This window comes from Polyodon spathula, chromosome 10 (assembly GCF_017654505.1).
Source record: "Polyodon spathula isolate WHYD16114869_AA chromosome 10, ASM1765450v1, whole genome shotgun sequence".
Classification (NCBI taxonomy): domain Eukaryota; kingdom Metazoa; phylum Chordata; class Actinopteri; order Acipenseriformes; family Polyodontidae; genus Polyodon; species Polyodon spathula.
In genome coordinates, this window is record NC_054543.1 from 23,809,435 (window position 1) to 23,829,820 (window position 20,386).

The 20,386-nt window shown below is 41.4% G+C and overlaps 1 long non-coding RNA gene across 1 annotated transcript; it reads right to left on the reverse strand.

Annotated features, from left to right (window-relative positions):
- Window positions 1–337: 337 nt before the first annotated feature.
- On the reverse strand, window positions 338–20,043 carry LOC121321549. Its single transcript, XR_005950952.1, has 3 exons — window positions 19,826–20,043; window positions 4,864–5,211; window positions 338–956 (listed from the first exon to the last, which is right to left on the reverse strand). It is a non-coding gene; the product is annotated as an uncharacterized LOC121321549 (long non-coding RNA).
- Between the last annotated feature and the right edge of the window lie 343 nt (window positions 20,044–20,386).

Below are 20,386 nucleotides of genomic sequence, written 5' to 3' on the forward strand. Positions count from 1 at the left end.
ATGGAACCTCCACTGCTACACATTCTCCTGCTATTTTTTTCTTCTTTTTTTAATCCATCAGCCTATAGATGCACCAGCTTTATATCATGATTGCCATGCTGGCATATTGCATGATATAAAGCGTGTCATAATATAAACTGAGTTTCATGTTTGCCTACGACTGCACATTGAGGGCGAGAAAGGAATAAAGCTAATGGCAAATTAAAAAGCAGTGTTTTAATAAAGCAATAAGGCACGAGAGGGCATGGGTTATCTTGGATACTGTCACAGGGCACAGCCGAGTACCTGCAACCAACCAAGCATAACCCATGCCCTCAAGTGCCTTATTGCTTTTATAAAACAAATTTACCCGCTTCTATAAACACAAAAAAGAGAAATCGATACAGTTTCTGAATGTTTATTAACAAATTTGAAGTATAACCTTCTGCAACAGAAAATAGTTCCTACACACTTAGTAAAAATATTCATAATTCTTTTGTTTTCGTTTCAGCTTTTTAAAAAGGACTTTTGAATAACTAAAATAAAAAAAAACTTGCTTAAATGTGTTTCAGTTCATTTTTTCTGACTTTAAATAACTTTGTAAGTTACTTGCTTAGTTGCGTTTCTATTCATTTGTAGACATTATTTTGAATATTGTTGTTAAGTGTACAGCCATTAAAGTAACTGTGGCATTTAAAGAATGCATTTAAGAAGTATAATCATATTTTTTTACTTGATGATGCCACAGAGATTTCCCCAGAGTGTTGCTCAGCTAGCTAGCAAGAGTTCTCAGTAGCTAACTATGCAGAGAGGTCTCGGATCTGTGACTGTTTTCAACGCAGCGTAGCCGGCATGCATCGGAAGAATTGAAGGTGCTGTTTTGTTTTATTGTACGCAGAGTACAGCAGCTGGTGTCAAAATAGAACAGGGAGGACTGTAAAGATTGAGTGGTCAAAACGAAGTTGTGTGTCGAATACCTGTGAAGTAAAAATAAAAACATTTTAGTTTCAGAAGCAGGTATGTTAATGTATTATTATTGTCACTTTTTACTTTATGAAGCGAGTTCAAAAAGTTACTTTATAAATATTAAACAATTGACAGTTTTCTGAAGAAAAGTGTTGGAAACGAGAGTAATGAAGGGGAATCGAATGGCACTGCAGCAACTGAAGTGCCGACAACAATGACCCGATCAGCAGTAAAAAAAAAAAAAAATGGCTTGCTTTGCATGCTTACCTGGCAGATATTTTTTATCTTTTGAATATTCTTAACACATCACTCCAAGGGTGAGATATATTTATCTCTTCTCTCACTGACAAAATCAAATATGATACATGAAGGGCTGCAATGCCAGATACCACAAAGTTAACCGGGCATTGCTGTCCTTCATTGTGCTTATCCACTTGAGTGAGGCATGGTCTGTGACAAGATCAAAAGAATGTCCCAGCATAGTATCACAAAGACTGAGTAGCCCATTTAATGGCCAAACACTCCTTCTCGATTATGGAGTGGTTGTGCTCCCGGGGGAGCCTCTTTTTGCTGAGGTACATGGTATGGTGTTCTACTCCATCTACCTTTTGGGACATACCAACACCCTAAGCGTCTGTGTGGAGGATGAATCTCTTGTTAAAATCTGGTATGATGAGGGTGGGGGCCTGGCAAAGTCTCTGCCTCATAGTGTCAAACGGCCCCTGACATTCTCTTCACCATTTCATTAAATTTGGAGCGTTGTTTCTAGTGAAGTCTATTAAGGGAGTAACCACTGTGGCATACTAGGTGATGAATCTTCGGTAATAACCGGCCAAGTGCAATAGCGACCTCACTTGGTTTTGGGGATTACTATGTTCATCAAAGCCCGGACTTTGGTGATAACAGATTTCACTCATCCATTTCCCGTAATAAATCCCAAATATTGAATTTTTCTTTGACAAATGCACATTTTCTCAAATTGGCTGTCAGCTGGGCTACTCTTAAAGACTGAGGGACGGCCTTGATCCTAGCCAGATGCTTTCACCAGGTGGAGCTGTAGATAACCACATTGTCAATATATACTGCTGCATACTCACAAAGTGAGTGTAAGACCTGGTCCATCAGTCTCTGAAAGGCAGCAGGCGCACCATGTAATGCAAACAGCATAGTTATGAATTGAAACAGACCATCAGGAGTTGAAAATGCAGATTTCTCTCTAAAGTTGCAGTTTAAGGGGATCTGCCAGTATACCTTTGTCAGATTCAAGGTGGAGAGGAACATGAGAAGCTCATCGACCCGAGGCATGGGGTAGGCATCGAACTTGGCAACAGCATTTACATTACAGAAATCAATGCAGAAGTGGTTGGTGCTGTCCTTTTTGGCGACTATCACTATCGGACTGCACCACTCGCTCCTGGAGGTTTCAATTGCCCCAAGTTCGAGCATCACTCATACCTCTTTGCTAACGCCACCTCATTGACTTTAAGGTCTCTGACACTGTGACACCTGGAGGAGTGATAATAGATATTCAACAAGGTTAGTTCTACTGGTTAGTTCTATTGAATTCCTCAATTAACTTACACAGCTCTCTTTGCTGATCTGGAAATAACTGTTCCCCCATTGGAATGTCTCTGGTCCTAGAGGCCTCTAGATGGGTCTAAATCATCCTCTACTTCATCTTGGGCTATAAATAAGGCCTCCCTTGTCTGCTAGGGCTTCGACAAGTTAACATGGGAAATTTTGCGTTCATTTCGGTGAGCAGGCTGCTTAATTTCATAATTTACCTTTCCTATAGCCTGCATCACCTGATATTTTGCACACAGTTTTGGTTCTGACATGGGAAGGAGCAACACTACTTTGTCTTCTGGTTGAAAAGTTAGAATATGTGCATTTGTATTGTACTGTTGCTCTTGTCGGTGCTGGGACGATTTTAGATTGTCCTGTGCCAATCGACTAACCAAATCCAGGAGATCTCTGAGTAGGAGCACATGCTTCACTATATTTTTGGATGAGCCTTTGTGCTCCTCCCACACCTCTCTCCCCAGATCAAGGATGCCATGAGGCTGTCGGTGGTACAAGAGCTTGAAGAGGGAGAACGCTGTAAAACTCTGTGGCACCTCTCTCATAGCAAAAAGGAGGTAGGGGAGAAGCATTGCCCAATGTTTTTGCTCTTGAGTCACAAAATGTCTCAGCATCTGCTTTGAAGTCTGATTAAAACATTTCACCAAACCATCTGTCTGTAGATGATAAACAGAGGTTCAGATGGGACGTATTTTGAGAACTTGCTGTAATCTTTGAGACAAGGTGTTTGTTCCATGATCAGTCAATATCTCTTTGGGCATCCCCACTCTGGCTATAATCTTCACTAGTTCTTTGGCTATCACAGATGCACTTGCAGACCTCAATGGAACTGCTTCCAGGTATCGTGTTGCATAATCTACCACCATTAATGTATGTGAATACCCAGAATCAGAAGGTAGCAAAGGGCCTACAATGTCCATTGCAATGCTATCGTAGGGAGTGGAAATAATTGGTAGTGGGACTAAAGGGGCAGGGCGTACTCAACCCGGCACTACTCTCGGGCAGTCTGGGCATGTAGCTAAAGTTTACAAAGGAACAGACGTCCCCTTATATACCATCAACTGTGACCCCTTTGTTAACAAGCACATCCGCGGATGCCAGGTAATTTCTTGTCTGGGTCATTGATTTTGTGTACTGTAACTCCATCCCCTTTCTAGATGGCTGACTTCCACCTAACCCTGGGAATGAATTGTCAGGCCAACCAGTCCAGAGTTTTCTGTTCCCTTTATGCAGATGTCTTGGAGGTCGAGAGGGAGATCTAACACAAGAATTATTCTATCTCTGTCACAATCTAATTATATTCTCTCATTGCAGAAAACTAAAAGGAGAGTTTGTCAACATGTCCTTTTATACTGTAATGCCCTGTGCACCGTGCAGCCGTGCCTTTACCAGGTGAACCAGTCAGGAATACAGTGAAGCATTTCTTACCCTTTACTGCCAAAAGAATATATGCAACAGTGGCTGCCAAGACTGGAACTACATTTGAGGTAATAGCAGTGTTTTTTTTTTTTTTTTTTTTTATTTACATCTTTATTAAAACAAGTAAATTTCTTTAAAATATCACACCATGAGAATCATTTTGAGATATTCTGTAAAAAGATTCTAGGCAGTGCAACTTTGGATGTTTGGTATATATAATTTGGTGCTAAAGAATAGTCTGAAATGTATATATTATATATGAATATACATTATATGTTCCTAAACTGTTTTGGGTGTAACTTGGATACTGAGACATTAGAATTCTCTCTGGTGCGGCTCTGAAATAAATCGTTTATGAATTTAGTGGTAGGCAGTTTCCAATTGTAAGCTTTTCAGTGTGATTTCTTTTAAACCTTGAAATGTGAGCATTACCTAATCTAAAACCGGAGCTGTGTCATCCTCAAATTGCTTTTAGTTCTTTAGCCCATCCCAGGTTATTAAAAGTGCTGAACCAACTCATTAAAACAATGCTGCTGTTGTCTTTTCTTACTGCCAAAAAAAAGAATGTGAAACACTCCAGGGTTCACATTGGGGAAATAAATAACAAAAAAAAAACACATGCATTTGAATTTTCAATATTTTTCTTCTTGTTTTAAGGAACATTTTTAGGTGCTATTCATGTTTAATTACCTATCGTACCCGATACCTATGTAACTACTGGTACATTAACTTTTAGTTTTTATATAATGTTTGCACAGCTTTACATTTCATTGGATTGATTTCAGGTAAGCAGCATTGCCAGGGCAATGGGCCTGTCTGTAAATAGATGACATAGCTACCCTTTAAAAGGCAACTTGGTATAGGAGTGAAATATTACAGTTATTTTCACTAATTTATTCTTTTGTTGATTATATTTACCCCTGCAACACTCTGCCCCTAGAGGATGGAAGAAATACTGCATTTGTTTTTGAGGAGTGCATACAATTTTGTAAAGTCTCCCCTGGTAAGGCAAAACCGTGCGGTGCGCAGGGTGAGTCAGGCAGGCTGGGGAGTGCAGGTTCGCATCCTGGATGTGCCAAGGTTCCTATCTTGGGATGCCACAGGGTGTGTCACATTGGCTCTGGCGCTCCAACGGTTAGGGAGGCAAAAGAATCAGGGACTGTTTCTCCTCATTGTGTTACAGAGGCCCCTATTGGTCAGGAGCCTAGTGAGCTCAAAGAGTACACCTTCAGGGCTGGCCTTTGTCCTCCATCCACTGTTGAGCTCCTGGATGTAAAAAAAGCAAGATGAATTAATTGAATTTAATTGTATTAATTACCCTACAAGTTTCATACAGCAAAGTGTAATAAAGCATAGTGAAAGCATGGTGAAGCAGAGGTATGCATTGTAAAGCACATGCTAAAGCATAAGTGATGGCAAACCATAGTACATACACAGTATAACCATGGGAAAAGCATGGGAAAACTGCAGAATCACAAATGTAACCATTTTTTTTTTTAATATAATGAGGTGTTTTCTCAATTGTTTTATTTATTCTTATTTAAAAAATACACAATGAGAGTCCTTAAGAGGACTTGAAATGTATACATTTGTTGTTTGGTTTTAGTTTTGTAAAATTAACAGGGGTTTTACCTCATTAAAAAAAAAAAAAAAAGTGTGTGTGTGTGTGTGTATATGTATATATATAATATGAAATTAAAGTTAAAGTCTGGAGTAAACCATTTATAGATATTGCCCTAAATGTTTTACTCTGTAACACAACACAACAATCCCATTGACATCCAGAGAGAACTTGAGAAGCACAGAGCAGGGGGAGGGTCCTCAGGCAGGCCCAGAGCCTGGCTATAAATAATGCCAGTTAAATGGAGTGTGGACAGCTGTGGCAGATAGCACTGCAGCTATTCCAGGCATGTGCTTGAAGCTGAGTGCAGGGGTGCGGTGGGGAGAGGCCGGGGATTAGCACATTCCTTTGGACCCGTCTCTGAGTAGTAACAGGACCCTGCCTTCTAAATCCCTGTGCTTATCAATGATGATGCAGAGCTGAGAGGTGCGAGCACGGCTTCATTACATTGAGTAGCTTTGGTACAAAGAGACCCCTGCAAGAGACTGTATACAAGTTACACCACGGTGCCTCTCTCTGCCTTTAATAAACACTGCAAATTTAGAGCGAAAAAAGCTGATAACGGAACTGGAGAGAGTGCACCTCAAAGTGCTTGTAGCTGTCATGCACGTCCATCCACTATAAACGTCTCAAATATATCGTTTTAAAAAGACACACGTGATACTGCAACATTTTCATTTTAAAACATGACCTGGTATTACGTTAGGGAAGTTCCTGGTTTGCTTGCCTTGCTTTCTGGGATATCAGAAGGTAATTTTGCAGTGTCTTTGGGGCTAAGCATCTACTGGCATGCCATTTATTAGGAAATCAGCTGGTTGTTTACTGGAGAGAAGGCCCCAAAGTTGTGGAGACAATTTCACTCTGGCGTGCAAGTCTGTCTGAAAGCAAGGTCTGCAAACAGAGATATTTAACCTAGTGTACCATAGATCATGTTTTAACAAATAAAAATACATATTTGCTAAAACCTATATTTCTTTCAAAGCAGCACATGTCAGGCCTACTGTGAATGGCTGTGCATGGTGTGGAAATACATAGAATTATTTTGTTGGCTACAATCAAGCTGTGTGGTTCTTGTTTTGTGATGTGATTTTTATACTGTCTGGGAGGCAAGGTTGAGACCACTGACCAAACTCCTTTCACTTGAAACCCAGACCTCTGCAAGTGAAAGGCAAATATAAGAGGCCTGTCAATCAGCCTGCTGCACTTGCTAGCCACAATGTGCTTCCCTTGTTACAGATAATAGGACCTGGCTTGAACCTTGCATTAGTATTCAATACAGCACGTAAGAAACCATTGGGACAGTCAGATCCTGTCCCATAGATAGTCATTATACATGAGTTTTAAGGATTCCTATTTGCACTTCCCAGCTGTTATCAGTCAAGCAGCACTGCCGGACAGCAATGGGAATGTGCGCCAGTAATATTTGCAGATGGTTTCCTTGTCAATTTTTCCTGACTCGGTGTTAAGCGACTGTAGAAGCCCTGATAACCTAGAGATTTTGAGATTTAGACACATAGAAAGGGATTGTCTAATCCTTTTTATAAACTGGCAGCATACCAGATGTGGCCCCAGCAGAAAAATAAATGTAAATACTGACAGCTTTTTTAATATTAGACCTGTAATCTTACTTAGTCTTAAAGATTCACACACACTGTTAGATGCTGTTTTTCCTCAAAGTCCCTTCTTTTAATGATTTAAACAAGTGGTGCATACTAGTATTTGGATCAATTAAAGGTACATAAAGAAATGTACATGTTTGTTAGATCAATAAGCCTACAGTAATCTCCTCAGTTAAATACAGAGTTAATCCAGTGTACAGACACTGCCCTACCCTTATTGATTTAACCTGCCTTCCTCCCAGTATTCCAGACACTGGGTACTCCAGCACATCGAAGAAGGGGTGGGAGGTGTCAGCAGAAGATCATTAGGAAAGCCCTGGGGACTGACAATTCTCCCTTATCCACCCATCATTGTTCAAGGTATGGGCCTCACTGGTTATCTGTGTGTGGCGGGGTGCCCAGTCCCTATGAGTATTTTTGTGTTTTATGTTGTATGTGGCATGTTTATCTTGTCTGTTATATGTATTATTGTTGTAATGCATATAATGTGGGTTATTTAGCACAGGCGATGTAAAATGTATATTTGCATTTAGGCATTGGGAAATGCACAATAACTCCATGTGCAGATTAAAGTGGGTATTAGTATGTAACTAACATTCTAGGGAGCACTATTAGTTCACATGCAAATGTACCGAGATTCCAATTGAATGACTGAAGAGAGAGAGAGAGAGAGAGAGAGAGAGAGAGAAATTGCTACTCGTGCTGGAGGACCAGCATGCTACTTCTTATTTGCTATTGTTTTGTTTGTCGATTTGTTTTGGACACTGCGCTGTTTTATTTGTTCTGTGTTTCGATTTTGGTATAATCTTTCATTTTACAATAAACCAGTGCATCAGCGAGTTTCATACCCCAGACTGCTGCTGTGTGGTTTCACTTCCTGGCCTGACGTCATCACACATGCCATCATTGCTACACTGTGGCTAACATTATTGGCTTTGATGGCATTATTGACTACCCCCTACTTTTATGTGTCTCAATCACAAACCTCCTCTGTTAGCAGGGCTTTTAAAGTCACTTAATACTGCATCAGGAATATCTGACAAGGAAACCATTAGCAAAAATGATTGGTACACATAAATCCCCATTGCGATTCAGTAGCGCTGCTTGTCTGGTAAACGGTATAATGACTATCTGTGGGACAGGATAGGCTGGGGCAGACAGACCCATCCCTAACCCCACAATCTGGCATTATTAATACCATGTGCTGAATAGTGTCAATACCAAGTTTTATGGCATCAGGATAAGCGGTTCTCCAAAAACATTGAAAAATGTGAAGAGTGACATACATGTCACTGTCTCCATTATATCCCTTTGGGGATTTCACCCCAAACATAAACCGAAATAAGGGGTAATCCACAACACAAACACCATACCAGACTTGAAGGCAGACAGAGGATGTTCATGTCAGGACTGAAGTGCTCTCTCTCTTTCCCCCTCTCCCCTCTCTCTCATCTGCAGAGCTCTGAGAGAAGGCTCTTATGGTACCAGCATGCTGTGCCTGCCTAGGCCCTTTTAAAATCTCTAAATAAACAAAGCAAAGCTGTTTTCAATTTTATTGCTTTTTTTGTTTGTTTGTTTTTTAGTACTGTAACAATAGACCTTTCCTCTTCTCTAAGTTAATCTTTGTCTGTTGCAGCCCATTGATCTTGTGAGCACAGGTGCCTAATCTGCGCTTCTGATAATGAATCTATTCAGTTCCACAGCAAGACACGGGGTATTTCAATGAAAAATCTTTTCTCTGGTCGTTCACATACAATTCTATAATAAGGGATTTTAGTGGTTCATTTTCAAGCCCCAGCTCCCATTGTTCTGAAAAACACAAGGTGGTTTTCTTCTTCGTGGGAAAGAATCAATTCAAGAAGTTTAACACACACGCTGCTGTCTAAGTATGTGCCTCGGCTGTTCCTACGGTTCATCTGACACGATTAGATTTAAAAGATTTAAATCAGTTAATTCAGAGTATAATGCAATTACTAATGTCCTGCTCTGTCTGGCATGAAAAAGGGTGGAGACAGGATGCAGCTGCTTCAAAAGCAGCACATTGGCTCTCGAAATTCGATGCAGCAAATTCATGCAATTAAATCTAAATACAGTTTATAAAACTTTATACAGCTCAACAACCTTAAAGATAAAAAATCCACAATTACAAACTCAACCAGTCACAAGCATCAAGATCAGACACTGTGAAGTTACCAGTCATCCTTATAAAAATGGCAAAATGTAATACAGCACAGTGAAGACGTTGTCCCAGAGGTTTGGTAAAGCACATTAAATAACATGTCAAACCATGGTAAATTTACAGTATACCCATGGGCAAAGCTTGGGAAAACTGCATACAAAACAGCCTCCATACCCCATGTATTCATTACTTTGAAGTTTTCACTGTATATCACACCTCAAGATAACTGTCTGACCAATGCCACTGTGCTGCCTTAAAACGGGACATCTTTAACATTAGCAAAGGTGTTGCCTCAATGTACACATATTTCTTTCTAAGACACATAGCTGGCTGAAAGGATCAGTCAAGGAGATGACTGATGTGCTGCAACACTAGATTAGGCTTCTCAATGGGGCACCTTCCTTTAGTAATATTTAACCAGGCCAGAAGTATTATTATATAGGGTCAGTGACTGTCACAGATAACTCCCTTAAGAATTTCATACAACTATATACTTTGAGAACTTCAGTTATTCTTGGAACACTGTAGTTATTCATGCTACTCTGTAGTTATTCACTGAGTACTATAGTTCTCTTTCAAGTCAAACATAACCATCAAGGTATGGAATATTGCCGTCAGGCAGTAGGATTGCCTGATCTTTCTAGCAAAGCTTCCGATAGGCCTCTGTGCGAGCTGACGTGTAAGCCCGCCCCCCTGGGAGCTTACTATACTCAACGGGCTGAGACTCTCTTCCTCTTTTGCTTTCAGCCTTTGTAGGACTTTGAGCTGGTAAGTTCTCTCTGAGAGATTTACTTCCACTGATTGTACTCGACAGCCTTGAGCTTGAGAAGCTGGCTACCGCCCCTTCTCTGAGTTTATTTCAGTGTTCGCTCTTTTGAGCTATATTTATATATATATATATATATATATATATATATATATATATATATATATATATCTCTATTTCACTTTCACGCTTTGCTTCGGCATTGCGTTCCTTCTGCGTTGGCTCTCCGTCTTCCTTCATATTAATATATTCATATTATTACATTGATATATATGTTGCAGCGATCTGCTAAAGCCCGGGAGGCATCTCAGCAGATAGCAAAGATATGGCCACTTAAGCCTTTCCAGCCAAACCGCCAATAAGAGCATCAGTGGTGTAGAACACCACCGCAAGTGCTATGAGGTGCTAAGACCTTGTCATCCACTACAGCAGCGCGCAGCCAGCCTCCATTTGCGGTACTGCAGCGCGGAGGGTGGCACCCTGGAGAAGGTGGCAGGCCATGCCCTCGTGGCTCTGGCCGGCCCTCTCGCGAACGAGTGCAGCTGAAATAGCCCTGAAATCTCCAGGCAGCTGTTAACCCACCCCTACACTGTCCCACAGCTCCAGTTCTGGCAACAATGCACCGACGACATCTGGGTGCGCAAAACTATTTCCACCGGGTACACCCTTCAATTCCGGTTAAAACCTCCCCCCGTCCGGGGTGTGGTTGTAACTGCAGTAAAGGACTCGGTTCAGTCTGCCGCTCTGAATGTGGAAATACAGGCATTGCTCAGGAAGCGTGCCATTCAACAAGTAGACCATGCTCTGTTCGACCAGGGGTTCTATTCCAAATACTTCCTGGTGCCCAAGAAGGACGACAGGCTCCGCCCTATTTTTGATATGCGAGTACTGAACAAATACCTGCAGATGTTATCGTTCAGGATGCTTAAGCACAGGCACATCATCCAGTCTGTCCGACATGGCGACTGGTTCACCACCGTGGACCTGACAGATGCGTACTTTCACATTCCCATCTGCCCGGGTCACAGGAAGTATCTGCGCTTCGCATTTCAGAGCAGGGTGTATGAGTTTTGTGTCCTCCCATTCGGCCTGTCACTAGCTCCTTGAACCTTTTTGAAATGTATGGACGCTATTCTAGCTCCCTTTCGGGATCAAGGTGTTTGACTGCTGAACTATCTGGAAGACTGGCTTGGCACAGCACACAGTGATGGTTACAGACCATCTTCAGCGGCTAGGTCTGAAGATCAATTCAGAAAAGAACCGCCTTGTTCCAAGCCAACAGACCGAATTCTTTGGTCTGCATCTGGACTCAGTGTCCATGGAAGCGACCCTGTCGACACAAAGAGTTGCCTCCCTGGAGCGGTGTCTCTCCCTATTCAGGTTGAGAGAAACAGTCAGCATGGAGCTGTGTCAGCGCATGCTGGGGTTGATGACTGCTGCCTCGCAAGCCCTTCCCTTGGGCTTATTACACCAGAGACCTCTACAGGCCTGGTTCAATGCCTTCGCGTTGCATCCAAGGAGAGACAAACACCGCAGGTTGACGGTATCCCGAACCTGCTGGAAGGCACTGTGCTGGTGGAAAGTTGCGTCGAACGTCCGCCAGGGTGTGCACTTGAGTTCCATCTTCCGAAGGGAGGTTGTTACGACCGACTCTTCCAACCTAGGTTGGGGAGCAGTCTGGAACGGCTCAGGGACCTGCGGAGTGTGGTCAGGACCCTGAAGGTCAGCCCACATCAATGCTCTGAAACTCAGAGCAGTGGACCTCGCCCTTCGACATTTCTTGCCAGTGCTTCTAAACAAGCACATGTTGGTGCGGTCAGACATGAGGCGTATATCAACCACCAGGGCAGCCTACGGTCCCCTCGCCTTCACCGGATGATAGCACGGCTGTTGCTATGGGCCTCTCTGCGCGCCGTTCACCTACCGGGCAGAGTCAATTATGCAGCGGATCTCCTATCCAGAGGAGGCCTTCTTGCAGGGGAATGGCGTCTCCACCCTCAGGTGGTAGAGCGCGTCTGGAAATGGTTCAGCATATCGCGAGTAGATCTCTTCGCTTTGCGAGAGACCACGCACTGCCCCCTATGTTTCTCTGTGAAGGACCCCGACAGCCTCCTAGGAGTCGATGCACTGGCCCATGAATGCCGGCCAGGGCTTCTATATGCGTTTCCATTGATTCCGATGCTCCCGCCTTCTTAGAGAAGGTCAGGGTAGAGCAAGCGACAGTGATCCTGGTTGCTCCTCGGTGGCCTCAGGGGATATGGTTTCTGAGCTTGGTGCAGTTGCTACATGGTCAGCCACGGGAGCTTCCCCTGTGAGTAGACCTATTATCCCAGGCCAAAGGATGGCTTTGGCACCCTAACCCCAAGCTCATGCAGCTATGGGAGTGCCTGTCAGCCTTAGGGCTTTCGACGGCGGTGATTTCGACCAGTGCTAGAGCGCCCTCAACTAAGTCGCAGTACACGTACAAGTGGCAGTTGTTCCAGGATTGGTGTCTGGCAGGGGGCCATGACCCAATATCTTGTCCTATGGCAGGGATATTACAGTTTCTACAGAAACTGTTGGATGAAGGGAAATCTCCCTCCACACTTAAAGTGTATTTAGCCCTCCATTTCAGCTTGCCATATACGCATTGAAGGGTTATCACCAGGTTGCCATTTTCTGGCATCGCAGTTCCTCAAGGGCGCAAGACATTTGCGACCTCCAAGAACGACCAGTTTACTGTCATGGAGCCTTGATGTGGTGCTAGAAGCCCTTACCAAGGCACCATTTGAGCCTCACCACACTGTGGATATGAAGCTCATGTCTATTAAAACTGCATTTCTGCTGTCAGTGTTATCAGCCAAATGTGGGGGCGGGCTTACACATCACAAAACTTTTCCTCAGATGGTCACTTGAAAGGTAATGTTGCCTCAGAAAAATAAAAATAGATTTTTGTATTTAATTCTTAGTTCTGGAGCCTTTTTTAAATAAAGGAAACAGGGCAATACTAACTGCCCTAGGCCGTATATACTGCACGACCAGTCACATTTCATGAGGTCCTACTCCTTTGCACAATATTGGCTCAGGTGAGTACACTTCATTTCATAATATTGCTAAGTAAAAGTGCTGCATTTGAAGGTTGTTTAGTGTTTTTACTCACTGTGAATGATGAAAGCTGCATTATATGACAACCACAATGTATTTATGTATTTCAAAAGAGACCCAAGAGTAATTTCTCTCTGAGACCAAGTCAAGAGGCAGCACATTACGATGTCAAATGAACACATTTGAACAAATCCAAATGAAGTTCAAACAGTTTTTTGTAAAACAAATCTGGTGTAAAGCTCATTCCACTTCCAGGGACCAGAGCATGAAAAAGCAGAGATCGAGAAGATATGACACACAGTTCTGCTGCGATGCCTTGAAGAAAGGTTATGATAGTATTTATAAAATGCTGTCATGAGATATTGTTTGCCATCCCTCCTGCTATAACACTAGTTGTAATGTACAATTTTGTTCTGAAAATCCAAGGTCTGACAATGTGTGAGCTGACTGTGGTGTCGTATACCAAACCAAGGGGAATGAGAGCTTTCCTTGTTAATATCTCTTGGTTGGTCCATGAGACGTGCTTTTAACAGGAGACAAAGCTAATGAACTCTGATTGTCCTGCAAACAGCTGCTTTAAATGGAGTTTAACGACGGACCCCAGTGAGGTTTAAGGCCCATTCAAAGGGAACAGGTAAAAACGTCACTGCTGCAAAATAGCAGTGTCATAGAGGGTGTCTTTTTAGCCTGGAGCCAGGAGTTGTGAAAGAGGGAGTACAGTACTGACTCTGAAGGCTATTAGTGTGGAATGTTATTCATACTCAATTTGTCAAAGAGTTTGCTTTGAGGAGTTTATTATCTAGAGCAGAACAGAAAGTCTCTCTGTTATCACATTGCCTTAATGAACAGAGAGCAAACTGTGTCGTACTGGAGATGAAGGTGAATGATATCTTATGTTCCGAAAAGCATGTTACTGGACATCTTCCACAGAGACTTCAGTCCTCGCCAATAATTACTATGTCAGTAATACAACAGGGATGGGAATAAGACTCCCAATTGCATAGCAGTTTTATCCATTCCTGGAATGTTTGAAACTGCTATGCAATAAGAGTCTTATTTCCATCCCTGTACATAGTATGCCATTACTATAATATCCATAGCCTCCTTTACCCAGCCCTTTATGTCACACATAATATTTGCCTCATTTTTTTATTTTATTATTTCAGTCATATTCTCCACATCTAGCTAAAATCTCATAATCACTTTTTATCTATCTGATCACTTTTCGGTAGACATGTTTCCATTTAGAACATTGTCGACCAAATCAACCAACCACTGCTCTATTCTAGCTACTCGACTGCCAATCAAAAATGTGTTGTCACCTATTGACACACAGGCAATTTGTATTGTCAAGCTGAATTGCCATGAAAAAAATACTTTAAAAACTGCATCGCCAGCCTTATCCAGTAGTTTTCCAATGCATGGTGAGATATTGTGAAACACACGTTTCATTCCTAAGCTGCTGAGATCAAAGGAACTGAGACGATCTGAACAAGAAACCAAAGACCTTCAGTTCTCCTGAAATGCTGTGGGGAGTAGCTGCAGTGAAGGAATGGAACTGGACATTCTAAGTGGGCGAGTGTGGGCACTCATAGAAATATATACAGTACCAACCAAAAGTTTGAGTTTGATTTCTTTGCAGCAATTCTTCCAGTTAGGCCAGCTTTCACTATATATATATATATATATATATATATATATATATATATATATATATATATATATATATATATATATATATAGTAACCAAGCTTCAACTCTCAGGTTCGTTGCCACTTTAAAAACCATTGACCCGACACAGGAACTTGCAGTTTAGCATGGTTTTGCACTTTTATTTATAAAAACTAAACTAAATAATCACAACAAAAACAAACAAACAAAAACACACAGTTTTTCACAATTATCTTAAATGTTTTACGCTACCTTTTAATTACACGCACACGCACACAGACACGCAAGCTTATTCACACAGCTGTCCTGAGCAGACTGGCTACTTCCTTTAAATACCCTGCACCTGGCTCTAATTTACAATGGTAGCCAGGTGCAGGTGATAATTAAACAATAAAATACTTAACAATTTAGTTTGGCAGGGAGATTTTAACCCTCTGCCTGCTACAAAAACACATTTCCTGTGTGCAGGGCTCTCTGCCTTGTCACAATATATGCCTGCAATGTTTGTTTCAAGCACAAGCACATTTTTATATTTGAATAGAAATAAATGAGTGTACATCCCATGGCATCAAAAGCATATAAGTACCTCCACTGTTTGTTTTCAAACACATTTGACAACATATGTTAAACATACGAAAATGTTGGGAAGTTTGAAAATAGTATTAGTCTCACATTTCTGATGCAAAAAAAAACCCATGTGGAGAGCTAACTAGAAGCAGCTTGCAATGGTCTTTAGTAAGTTTTTTAGGATTTAATAAAAAGCAGAAAGCTTACCGGAATAATAGTAGTACAGTGTTTCAAGTTAGATTTTGGGATGTCACATTTTTCAATATTTGTCTGTTTTTTGTTGAGTAATTCAATATGTTAATGTAACATTATTCAACAGGTTTCATGCAACGTTATGAAGCAAAATTAGTAATTTCTATAGGGTGATTCAAAACTTCTGGCAATAGCTGTATTCAAGCTGTTCACATCATTTTGAAATGACAAAAGGGGGGTTTCCACCACTATTAGTAAATATCAGCCCTCTTCAAAAACACTTCTGTGCTTGCTAATGGCTTTTGGAGGTGTTTGTTTTTTCTTGAGGTTTACAGAAGTTGGCAAACAACCACCGCTCTTCCTCACCAAGCGGCTGAGTAATTTGATTCACTGTGAGCAGCTCAGCAGAGCCTATCAAAGGAATGCTTGTGAGATGCGTAAGAGGAAAAGTGTAGGAGAGAGTGGGAGCTCCTGCAGCGGTGAAGGATTACTCAGGCACTCCTTCCTGTAAAACGCTGTGTAGTCTCGCTTGACCTGAGCTGTGTCAGACACAAGCATTTGTACTGAAGCTAGGTGACACAGTGGGCTTATAGGCTAATTCACTAAATCTGGCTGCTTATTTTTCAAAAATGAGTTTCAAGGTCTCAACCTGCTGTTGCTTGTATCGACAGTACTGAAGGAACATGATGAGTACATATCCAAGAGGAGACCATACGGTCCATCACTCAGTGCTTTGTGCAGTTCCTAGTAGTTGGTTGATCTCAAAACTTTGTCACGTTGGGTCTTAAAGTTCAACCAACATCAAACATCAGCAAGTTGTCAAGGAAAGCCTTAGTAACCCATTCCACTCCCTCAACACTCTCTGTGTGAAGAAGTGTCATCTTCCCTCCACCTTATTTCCAACTGTACCCTCTGGTCCTGGCTACTGCTCTGCACTAAGGGTTAACTTAAGTAAAAAAAATAAAAAAGTTTTAAACTGTATCCCACAATACCTCTGGTGACAACTATGAACCGTGCCACAAACCCGGTTCAGTGGACCCATGACCGCTAGGTCCAGTGATCGAATTGTAAAAAAAAACACATCCAGATGACCTAGTCACAGTGCAAAAAATTAACCCTATGTTTCAGCGCAATGCCTAGTACTGATGGAGCTGCTTCCCCTTTCTACCACAAAACTACTCCCTGCAATCACCTTTGCGTCATGGTTTCTTCAATCGCTGCCTGCCCCATAGCTGATTGCAGAGTCCTTCCGTGTATGTGCAACTACGTGCTCCCCCTAATATGGTCACCTTCCATTGAGGCGGCCCATCTAGGAGAAAGCATACCACCAACCTTACGCAGCGCCTTTTCTTGTCAGGAGGGAGATTTACAGCTTGAATTCCTTCGCTCTCTGTCACATGCAGTTAATAACTTGTGCTAAAGAAGGGCCTCAGGAAGTGTCAACAGAATTGAGAAAGAAATATGCAAGACTTTAAAGTGTGACACAGAGACAGCCGCCTCCGCAGCACCGTGTTGCTGACAAGCACTATGTTATGGGTTGTAAGATTTGGGAAGCAGACTTGCTTTAATATTAAAGGATGAAAACTTTGAAGCAACAGCCATTTGCCTACTTTTAAAAAAGTGATTTTAGTAGTCAGTGGAACATGAGAATTGGATCTATTCCAAGGGAGTTGTTGAGTTTGTATTTACAGTAGAGTTCCAGGAAAGCAGAGCTGAAGAGATGGGTGAGTGGGCTTAGAGTCATTGTGACCCCCGTCAGAGCTCATTTACTTGTGTTTATTTTATTTAAACCTACAGAGCCAAAGAAAGAACAAAAGACATTCCTCAAAAGTGGTTTGAGTCGGAGGCCTGTCCTCATCCCTCACTGTGTAATTGTGAATGAACTAAACTGCTTATTAGATTTCACTTTCCATCATATTACCTTAATTAAGGAGTAAGTTGCTTCTTGCAGGGTTTTTTTTACTCATTCTTATTGCAACTACTCAAATACTTTACTTTATTTCTTTTTTTCTGTTAGATGCTTTGACTATGAGTTCAGGAGCTGATCTTCAGTTCTAGTACCCTGCTGTAGATACAGGTATCATCAAACCATTCTGGTGCATTATCATCTTGAAAATAGCCATTGCTGTCAGAGCATAAATGCAGCACTATTAAGCACATTTATAGTTTCCAGAGAAATCAAGAGACCCGAGGTATACAAAGAGAATATGCCCCAAATCAGGGCAATGCCAAATCCAGTCGGGTATGAAAGTGTCAGGCAGTGTGTGTTTCTGTCTGCAAAGTCTTGTAATCTTATTAAAAGGTGTTTTTTTCTTCTTCTGCATAACCCTGCACTTGTATAGCTGTCACACTGAAAGGGATAATAAGTGTTTCCTGAAGTCTACTCTGTGCTCTACATTACCCCTGCTGCTGTTCTGTCATGAATGTAAAAGCAGTGTCTCATGTGCCAGCCTGGTGTTACAGTCCCACAGTCACTACCCATGTTTGTCACATTATCTTATGCCTTACAGGTTAAAGAAACCAGAGTAAGTAGGCTCTTCCACTGACAAAACAACCAGTCCTCTCATCATTCCACCTGACTGAAGCTGTTTGATGCTAACAGAGTTCAAAGTAGTGCAGGTCAATGCCCGAGGCTCCCTTTTCAAGGAGAATGGTGAATTGTGAAAGGGCCATTGTGATTTGCACTCAGGTCATTGAATGAGCTGTTCCACCTGTTCTGAATTTTTTCACAAACGGCAGTCTTTTACCGGTATTTCATTCATTAGCAAAACAAAAATAACAATAATTTAACAGGCTCTGCTTCCTGTGTATTAATGCTTATTAATCATATTGTTTTATTTAAGAGCTTCTACTTGCTCCCAAGTTTTGGTCTGACCATAGGAACCTGTGTGAACAGCCCTGTTTCTTTGTGACCCATGATGTGTGAATAAAGTAAAGATAAAGTTCTTTGTTAGCATTTCAGGGTAAACACCTGAAATACTTTAATAGATCCCAATGTATAGAGTAAAAAGGTATTAAAAACTTGTTTTACAAATACTTAAAACAATTTTTTAAAGAAAATATATTCCTGTGGGGTCTATGAACATTGCAGTCCAACAATAAAAATACATAATACCAGCTTCACGTCAAAAGATATAGTCCTCCAGGACTGCTGGTTGAATACTCCCGGACTAACTTTATGATCAAAAAGCCTGCCAGTAACAACTGGCCTGCTAATCCCTGAGTCTACCCAACCTTGTATTGACATGGTCACTCTTTCTTTCTTTGTGCGCCAATAAGAAGCAGCACGCTGTTTTTTTTTTTGTTTTTTTTTAAGTTTTTTTATGGGCTTACACTACACTGCATTAGCTGTGTTTAGCAATGACTAACTTTGCTTTCCCTCCCTGGAGGCAGTTTATTCTAACTGAGTAGAAATTAAGAGCGATTAGAGCATGAACACACAGGCACACATCCTAACAGGGCACTTCCCTTGAGTTGTTTTAAGGGATTTGTCACGCATGGCAGTGCTGCCAGGAACACTCTGGCCTAATTGAAAGAGCATGAGTTCCCTGCAGTAGCTTTTGAAGTGGGCTCATTCATCTGCACCACATTCTGGAACGGTGTATCGCTGTACATTGAGGCAATGAGACTCATTTCCCTTGAGTCGTAAACTTTTCCCTTACAGCAAAGCTCTGTTACAGCACTGTATTACCATATTTTGGGTCATTTTTAAAAAAAAAAAAATTAAAAAGCTAGTAGCTTGAAATGTCAATAGCATGACTTTTCAACTCTGCAAGCCCCACCTACTCTACATAAATAAAGCCAGGTAAGATTTAAAGAACACTGATAGTAACTCAATACTGGAGTAACAGAACCCAGAAGCACTCAGATTGAAAGCATCATCATAAAGTAATAAGGGAGATGTACAACACCTATTAAAATGATACACAAAGCTACCTGCTCTTTCTGGTACATGGATCTATTTTTTTACTGTGAACACCATTGTTAAACAACTGTTGGCCGTCAGTGTGTTGTTTAGCATTATAAGGCATGATAGATATTAAAATATAATATTGTTTAAAGATGGCACTCACCTCATCTTATAGACCCCTGTCCTTTGTATTATTTTAACCTCATGTATTAATCTTAGCCTCACAGGTCCTGACACAAATAGAAAGTGACACAAATACAAACTTATTTACCTGGAAGAATTGTGCCTGTTCCACTTGTTTATGACCTTGCTGCCAGTTGCTCTGAGGCAGCGCTGGGTGACTTTGCTGAATCTGTCTGCAAAGCTTGGAGCTGTCTCTTCAGGGTCTGTGCTTTTGAAAGTCTCACTGGGAGTGTTTCCCCACTGCATGGATCATTACAGCCCCAGGGAGCTTGTTGGAAGCACACTTGCTGGTGGCTGCTGTCTGCACAGTCAGTAAGAAATGCAGAGAGTGGGATAATTCGTTGCCAATTTTAACCTATTGAGAGCGCTTGCTTGTTCAGCCTTGTTTCACCCTCTGTGATAATTTTGAAAGTGATTTCAAGTCAACCCTTTGTATATTCATTTATAACTCGCTTTCAAAATATGTCAATTTAAATACACTGTACCGCTGGTAATATTGACAGTGTTTCTTGCACAAATTCACTTGTTATTGAAGATTTTTAAATTGATATTCTTTTGTAGTGAGATATGACACAGTTGTATCTATTTTTTAAAATCTCATGTTGGTATGAACAGTTAAATTATGAAACAGCCAGTGATAAATAGCACA